Source organism: Tupaia chinensis, unplaced genomic scaffold, assembly GCF_000334495.1.
Source record: "Tupaia chinensis unplaced genomic scaffold, TupChi_1.0 Scaffold144767_1, whole genome shotgun sequence".
NCBI classification, from domain to species: Eukaryota; Metazoa; Chordata; class Mammalia; order Scandentia; family Tupaiidae; genus Tupaia; species Tupaia belangeri.
The window spans coordinates 1,600,927-1,609,132 of NW_006204627.1; the positions used below are offsets into that span (position 1 = coordinate 1,600,927).

An 8,206-nucleotide genomic window follows, 5' to 3' on the forward strand; every position below is an offset into this window, starting at 1 on the left:
CTAGAAATGGCCATGGCCAAATGCAAAAAAAAAAAAAAATAGTGGCTGAGGGCCAGGGGGGGATGGAGGAGGGGAGGAGAACAGCGAGCTACTTTGGCAGTAGTAAGGCTGTGACTCCAGACCAACTCTTGGGGATTTACTGAGCACCTCCCCCATGTTGGGGTTTCATGTGCATTAGTCCATTAACTCCTCACGGTGGTTCCGAGGAGGTGTTTTTTTTTTTTTTAATCACTTGCTGTTTTATCATTTTATATATAAGGAAACTGAAGTTCAGAGAAGGGAGACACCTGCCAAAAGTCACACAGTAAGGGGTAGGGCTGGCATTTGAACTCAGGTCTCTCTAACTTTAAAGGTAGGCATTTCGTCTATGTGTGCCCCTATCTCCCAGGCAGCAATAGTGCTGGGTCTCTGGCCTGTGGTTCCCTTCGCCTTCCTCCCAGCATAGATTCACTCTAGGGGATTCTCTGGCCATTTTGAGAAGGGCAGTGCCCACATTAGTGATCGTGGATCATTCCTTTGTAAGATTCCATCTATTCAAGACCCATAGTTGACTTCCTGGTCTTCATTGGCACCTTATGGAAATGTCTCCTTGTTATAAAATGCTGCCCAACAATCCAGATACCCAACTTGGAAGAGAATCTTCATCACTACCCAAAGGCCTCCCAGCCCCCAGGGAGTCCACTAAGTTATCAGTCTCTATCTACAGACAGGTACTCCCATTTCTAGGGTGGTGGGGTAAAGCATCGAAGACAGGAAGTGAGGGATACCCCGAGATTCTAGCTTTGGGGCTCGAAGTAGTGGGTGCTCCCAGGGAGGTTGAAAGAGAATGTCTTTATTTATGGGACTAGGCAGCAGAGGTCCCTAACTCAAGCCTCCTAGCAGGGTGCCTCTGTCCTGGCCAGGAAGGAGACTGAAGCAAGGAGTGTGGAAGTTGGCACCATCTTGATTGCAACCCTGGTGTCCAATTACTCTCTCGTAGCAAGGGGCTGGCTATGGCGTACTCCATGGGCATGGACACCTTTGTCCTGTGGTCTGGGTATGCAGGACCAAAGGACATAGGTAGACAGACCCTCAGTGGGCCCTGCATGAGTGGTGAAGGTCAGTACTGAGCAGTGGACCAGCTGTGGTGGTACATGCTGCTAAGATGCTTTGCTCACAGGCTGGGGTCAGGTGCAGGGGTGTAAGCCTGTAATCCCAGTGACTCAGGGAAGTCAAGGCAGGAGAATCATGATAGTCAGAAGGCTAAGGCAAGATGATCACACGTGGCAAGACCCTGTCTTATAAAAGAAAAAGAAAAGAAAATGCTGAGTAGTGTGTTCTAAACAAGGTCATAGAAATTCAGGGGCTATTTAGAGACCAAGAGCAAGATCCCAGACCAGGGCTTGAGAACCCAGGAAAGCAGGTGCTGGGAGGAGCACAGGAAGTCGAGTGGGAGCACTCCTGAGGGTAAATATAGAGTGGGGTGGGAGCTCTGAGCCCCCAGAGCATGTGGGGCTCAGTGAAAATGGATGGTGACTCCTTCTCTGCCTTTCTATCTGTGACCTGTGACATGTTATAAACCATAAAGATCTGTCCCAATGAGAATACAACTAATATGCCAGTGCTTACTTTATGCCTGACTTTCTGAATGCTTGGCGTGTCTTAGCCATTTCGTCCTCACTGCTATACATGATAGGTACCCTTACCTGAGATGATAAATGAGGAATCTGAGGCACAGGTAAGTGAAGAATCATGGCCAAGGTGCTCATGTTGGTTACTACTCATCAAATATTTCAAATTCTCCAGGCCAGTCAGTGAATTGGTGGTTAAGGTAGCTGTACCCACATGGCCAACCAAGTGGTTCAAGTCCCAGACCCAATGGCCTGAAAAACACACTGGGTGCAAGTGTCTGTGTACCCAAAATCCCAAGAGGAGAATGGAGGAGGGGGGATTGTGGCACAGCAGTCCCTCCTTGTGAGGAGTGATTTTTTTACTTGCCTTTTCTATCTCTCTCCAATAAGCACATGCTCCTTATAGCAAAACTAAAAGAAAAATAACAAAAAAATGTCCAATCTTCTTGCATAGTTGAAATTGTTGGGTATGTTGAAAGTGGCCACTTGGAAGAAGGTCAGGGGTGGGCCCAAGGTTTGGGACTATGGGGCACACCCTCCTGGCCCCCAGAAGTCTGGGCTGCAGCCTGTTGCTGACCCCACACCATGCCTGCCAGAAGCCATTGTCACTTCCCACTGCCAAGGTTCTAACCCATTGGTGGTACAGGACTGAGCTTCATTTCTCCCCTTTCTTCCTTCAAATCAAGAGGCAGAGGGAGGTCTGGAGGTGTGGTAGGGAGGCTGCCTGGGTATGAACCTGGTAAGAAATAGCTGTGATTCCCAGGCTTGGGCTGAGTACAAAGAAGGCTTGTGGGCTGGAGTCTATAGGGAGATGAATGGGCATACAAGGGCAAGGAGGTGAGTGGGCAGACCTCGCCAGGGTCAGTGGGTTCATACCTGAGACTGAGACTGTCTGCAGAGTCTAGGGAAGTCATGTCAAGCTGCTCTCTGGGCTGCGGGCTCAGCTTGCTCCTGCAGATTGTGGATGGAACAGTACAGGAGTCAGTGATGGTGGGACCCAGGCTGGTAGCTTTTCAGAGGATGTGGTACCTCACTTGGAATGGTAAGAATGTGTAGGCACCCACTCCATGTCAGGAAGAAGGGCATTCCAGGGGAAGGGAATAACACAGGCAAAAATTGTAGGACATCAGCACTCGGGCTTTGTCAGGGACGTGCAGATAGCCAGGTATGAAAGATCCCGAGGGCACAGTGGGGAGGAGCCAGAGGAGACTGAAGGGAAACTGGGTCAGATGGATTCAGTCCTGTGCTATGGGAGCCCTCAGGATGTATTTAGGTCTGGGCTTTTGAAAGCCCCTTTTGGAGCTGAATTAGAAGGGAAGATTCTTGAAAAGGAGAGGATCAGGATGAAGGGCTAGCAGGAAGCTGAAATGCAGTTTGAAAGTTTAGTCCCGCCCCACCATGACATGGGCCCTCCTGGCCCTGTCCCAGCCACCAGGAAATCCTCTCTTCTAGGGTAGGTCTGAGGCCAGCCCCAGAGGCACAGCTTTAGTGGTGTGGGCCAGAACTGGTGGCAGATATAGCTTGGAGTTCTCTAAAGGATGACTGTGCTGCTTCAGCTCCCTGGGAGAAGAAAGGTGGGCAGTGGCCTCTAAGCTGTCCTGAAACAGCCCCTGGAGGTCATGAGCCCACTGGTCACCTGAAGTTCTGGGGACCTGGTGTCACCCAGACAGGAGTGTTCCTGAATGGAAGTAAGCATACCACCCCCTTCAGAGACCTCATTCCTCCTGAGCTCTGGAATCAGCATGAGTCTGTGAGCCTTGAGCTCAGTGCCCAGCTTCCTGCAACACCTGTTAATAAACACAGCAGCTGGGCCAGCCTGTTTGTGTGGTGGTTAAGGCAGCTGAAGCCAACATGGCCAACTGTGATTCAAGACACACACCGGGTACATGTGCCCAAAATCCTGAGAGGAGAATGGAGAAAAAGGGATTGCAGCATGGCCACCCGCTCTTGGAGATGATTTCTCTCCCTCCTCCTTTCCCTTTCTCTCTGTCTCTGGAGGGAACATGCATACTATGGCAAAGTGAAATAATTAATTAAATAAATAAAATAAACACATCAGCTCTTTCTACCTCCAAGATGAGAAACAGATGAAGTTACCTGCCTAGACCATATGGCCTGACAGCCGTGAGGCTGCTAAATCCTCAGCCAGGCTGCTCGAGTGCCCCAGACCCGCATGCAGGTACTTCCTCCTCTCCAGCCTGAGTCCTTCCCACATGTGCCCTAAGCTCTTGGCTGGGTGGCTTGGCTCCATCTCCTCTGCAGGTTGACATGCCTTGGTACCCATGGTTGGCTCTCTCCAACCCTCCCATCTTGACTGCTCATCCCTGACTGGGGCAGAGAAGGAAATAACCCCTAATTGGGCACCCTGGAGGTAAAGACACCCCCAAATCCAGCTCCCTCCTTCCCTTTTCTCAGTGCATTGCCTCAAAAAGGCAGGCCCATACGATCCCTGCTTGAACAGACATAGCAACAACGAAGCGGGAAGTGCTGGTGTGGGTGGCTCTGCGGACTGGGCAGTCCTCAGCCACTGTAGCCTATGTCTAATTAAGACTCCCAGAGTCCTTCGGCAAGCATATCCTTGATCCTTCTACAAAAGGAAACTGTTTGGAAATAATATCTTTAAATGTCTAATTTGCAGACTCAGAGCAACCACTCTTACTTGATATTTAATAATTAATGTCTGTGATGTTTTTGCTTAGTGCAAAATGATCAATATTTATCAAGCGACCTGAAATCTGTTCTCAAGCCCTCATTGGTGAGAAGTTGCTGTTGACAAGGCCTGAGGAAGCCAGGAGCCTCTTAAATGATTAAAGTCTTGTGCTTTGGCTAATTTTCTTGCAACAGGTTTTAATCTTTGCAAATGACACAGGGATCCCATCAACCAGAATGTTCTGGTGCAGAAGATGAGCTGAAAGAAGCTTTTCCTGGGTGCATTTCAAATCTCCTCTCTGGTTTCATACTCTGCATTATTTACTCTCCCGAGGACCACATTTAAGCTCCACAGACACTCAGGCTGAATTAATTCCAAAATAATCTAGTGTGATTCTCCTAGATTCTCCTACAAAGGAGATAGGCATTTGCATATCTTAGTGTTCCATCTCATACCCTGATTTTCTGTTTAACAAATAAAATTCCTTTTCCCTAACCCTGCAAGCTCTTCTGAATTTCCAGTGCTTCAGGCTGAACCAGGACAGTGTTAGATACTGATATGAAGAAACTAGATCTGATGAAAGCATCTCTGGGCAACGCTGATGTACAAGGCTCTGATGAGCAATTCTGATGATGAGCACTCTTTCCTTCAGTCGTTCATCAAACATTTATTGAGCATGGGGGTTGGGTGGGAGGGACGCAGATATGAATCAGACACAGCCTCTGCCCTCGAGGAGCTCCTGGGCATGTAAACACACAACAAAACCGGAGGATGAGAGCAGAAACAGAGGTGTGTAGTGTTCTCGATGCCCCAGGTGACCTGCTGTGTGCAGATCTCAGGGAAGGTTCACATGCAAGGCTCATTTGATCTGGATCTTGAAATTTGTAGAGATAGTTTCCAGCGTAGAAAAGGGAGAAGAACACCCCAAGTAGAGGCTGCCCGGGCAAAGGTGTGAAACAGTAGAGCATACCTTAGAAATATGAATCCATGGTTTTGTGTGAGTAGAATTTAGAGTTTGAGATTGTACCTGAGGAAGAGAAGACTTAAGAGTTAGGTGGGGCCTTAAGATAGTGACTGTTGAAAGCCATGTCAAGAAGTCCAGACCTCACCTTAAAAGCAAAGGGAGGAACTAGAGGAAGTTCTTAAGCTGTAGATTTCAAGGGTGGAATCTGAAAATATTCCTGGCAGCAGAGTACAAGGTGGATCAGAAGGGAAACAAGGAGACACTGAGACAAGTTAGTAGCAGGCTATTCCATTCTCCTGGGAAAGAGGGGAGCAGTTGATTACCACCAGGGCATGAGACAGGTAGTGGTGGGGAGGACTTTGAGAAACATTATAACATTCTTTTGGGTTTGATGATAGATTCAATGATGGCAGTCGTTGAGGGTAGGGGGCAGTTACTCTAAGAACATCCCTGGCTCTGATTCAAGAACAGATGATGGGCAGCCAGTCTTCCCTCGAGCAACACATCCATCTCTAAACAACCCATATTTTCCACATCTGCTCATGCTGAAACCATATTGATATTAGAAATGGTAGTTGTTGTCTCTGATGATTTTTCCAGTTTGTGACTCTTCCGTGATTAAAGAATTCTCAAAACTGACAACCTCCTTGGGTTATAAATCCACATACATTAAGTACATGCCTTTCAGTCTTGTGAAAGTGCCTTTCATACTGAGATTTGGGGGTTCCTGGATTGAGCCATGCAGAGTTAGTGGACCAGTGGAAGGAGAGGGAATAAGCAGAGATAAATCATCACAGAGAAAAACCTGGTGGCGGGATGCCTGTCCAACAAGGCAATGGACTGCCTCTCAGCAGTGATGAGACCACTCTCCACCAACGCCATCATTATTTTGAACAATTGAGCAAATGTTGGTGCCATCTCTTCAAAGATGCTATTAAAGGAACCCTTGCCCCAGGGAGGTTGTTGTTATGATATGTGTCCTTCAAGCTCCAGCTTCCTTAACCCTTAAATATGTTTGATGCATGGTTGAAGGAATGGTACTGTTTAAGACCAGAAAGCCCAGAAGGCCTGCATCCCACCTGCACAGACAGGCAGGATGCCTTGCAAAAGAGCAAGCAGGCTCGTTCTATGTAGCAGCAGGGGCTAGGCAGGGGTCAAGCGCAATTCATAGAGCTGTTCTGTCATAGTTGGAGTGGTCCACGAGGTTGGTGGCTCAGGAAGGGGGTGGGCCCAGGGAGCCCTCAGCAGACCTCAGAGGCTTTACATCTCTGCATGGAGTTGGGCTGGCTGGTTTTAAGGATTTGCCAGTCCCAAAACTAATTCTGAGCTCCCAAAGTTAAATGTCAAACCCCAAGAAGGGTTTGTTTTTGTTTTTGTTTTTGTTTTTGTTTTTTGCCACTGAGCCAGCCTGAATACAAAGCACCATGAATTTTAGAATTAGCTTAATTTCCTGGATGAGGTTCTTGATCACATTTTATAGAGTTGTTCGCCTGTTATTTCCCACCCCCACCTTCCATTCCTCTCTCTTCAAGGGCAGGACTGGTCTCACTCTTCCGGTATTTTAAGCACCTAATGGAAAGCCTGAGACAAAGGAGGCACCCAGCATGCTATTGATCAAATAAAGGAGTTCTTATTTTAAAAACTCATAAATCTCGGGACCAGCAGTTAGCGTAATGGCTATGTCACTGAACTCCCATGATGGGCAGCCAGTCTTCCCTCGAGCAACACATCCATCTCTAAACAACCCATATTTTCCACACCTGCTCATGCTGAAACCATATTGATATTAGAAATGGTAGTTGTTGTCTCTGATGATTTTTCCAGTTTGTGACTCTTCCGTGATTAAAGAATTCTCAAAACTGACAACCTCCTTGGGTTATAAATCCACATACATTAAGTACATGCCTTTCAGTCTTGTGAAAGTGCCTTTCATACTGAGATTTGGGGGTTCCTGGATTGAGCCATGCAGAGTTAGTGGACCAGTGGAAGGAGAGGGAATAAGCAGAGATAAATCATCACAGAGAAAAACCTGGTGGCGGGATGCCTGTCCAACAAGGCAATGGACTGCCTCTCAGCAGTGATGAGACCACTCTCCACCAACGCCATCATTATTTTGAACAATTGAGCAAATGTTGGTGCCATCTCTTCAAAGATGCTATTAAAGGAACCCTTGCCCCAGGGAGGTTGTTGTTATGATATGTGTCCTTCAAGCTCCAGCTTCCTTAACCCTTAAATATGTTTGATGCATGGTTGAAGGAATGGTACTGTTTAAGACCAGAAAGCCCAGAAGGCCTGCATCCCACCTGCACAGACAGGCAGGATGCCTTGCAAAAGAGCAAGCAGGCTCGTTCTATGTAGCAGCAGGGGCTAGGCAGGGGTCAAGCGCAATTCATAGAGCTGTTCTGTCATAGTTGGAGTGGTCCACGAGGTTGGTGGCTCAGGAAGGGGGTGGGCCCAGGGAGCCCTCAGCAGACCTCAGAGGCTTTACATCTCTGCATGGAGTTGGGCTGGCTGGTTTTAAGGATTTGCCAGTCCCAAAACTAATTCTGAGCTCCCAAAGTTAAATGTCAAACCCCAAGAAGGGTTTGTTTTTGTTTTTGTTTTTGTTTTTGTTTTTTGCCACTGAGCCAGCCTGAATACAAAGCACCATGAATTTTAGAATTAGCTTAATTTCCTGGATGAGGTTCTTGATCACATTTTATAGAGTTGTTCGCCTGTTATTTCCCACCCCCACCTTCCATTCCTCTCTCTTCAAGGGCAGGACTGGTCTCACTCTTCCGGTATTTTAAGCACCTAATGGAAAGCCTGAGACAAAGGAGGCACCCAGCATGCTATTGATCAAATAAAGGAGTTCTTATTTTAAAAACTCATAAATCTCGGGACCAGCAGTTAGCGTAATGGCTATGTCACTGAACTCCCATGTAGCCAACCGCGGTTCGAGGCCCGGACCCGGTGGCTTAAACTCATACCAGGCGTGTGTGC

The 8,206-nt window shown here is 47.6% G+C and overlaps 1 protein-coding gene and 1 long non-coding RNA gene across 2 annotated transcripts in view; one reads left to right on the forward strand and one right to left on the reverse strand.

Annotated features, from left to right (window-relative positions):
* GALNT18 (polypeptide N-acetylgalactosaminyltransferase 18) overlaps nt 1-8,206 on the forward strand; it is a 385,132-nt gene that overhangs the window by 368,917 nt on the left and 8,009 nt on the right. The window lies entirely within an intron of this gene.
* The window catches only part of LOC102496843 (uncharacterized), a 20,311-nt gene continuing 14,090 nt past the window's right edge, over nt 1,986-8,206 (reverse strand). Inside the window, exons 4-5 of the long non-coding RNA XR_337222.1 lie at nt 2,487-2,561; nt 1,986-2,021 (exon numbers count right to left, since the gene is read on the reverse strand). This is a non-coding gene — a long non-coding RNA (uncharacterized LOC102496843). The remainder of the gene's footprint in view (nt 2,022-2,486; nt 2,562-8,206) is intronic.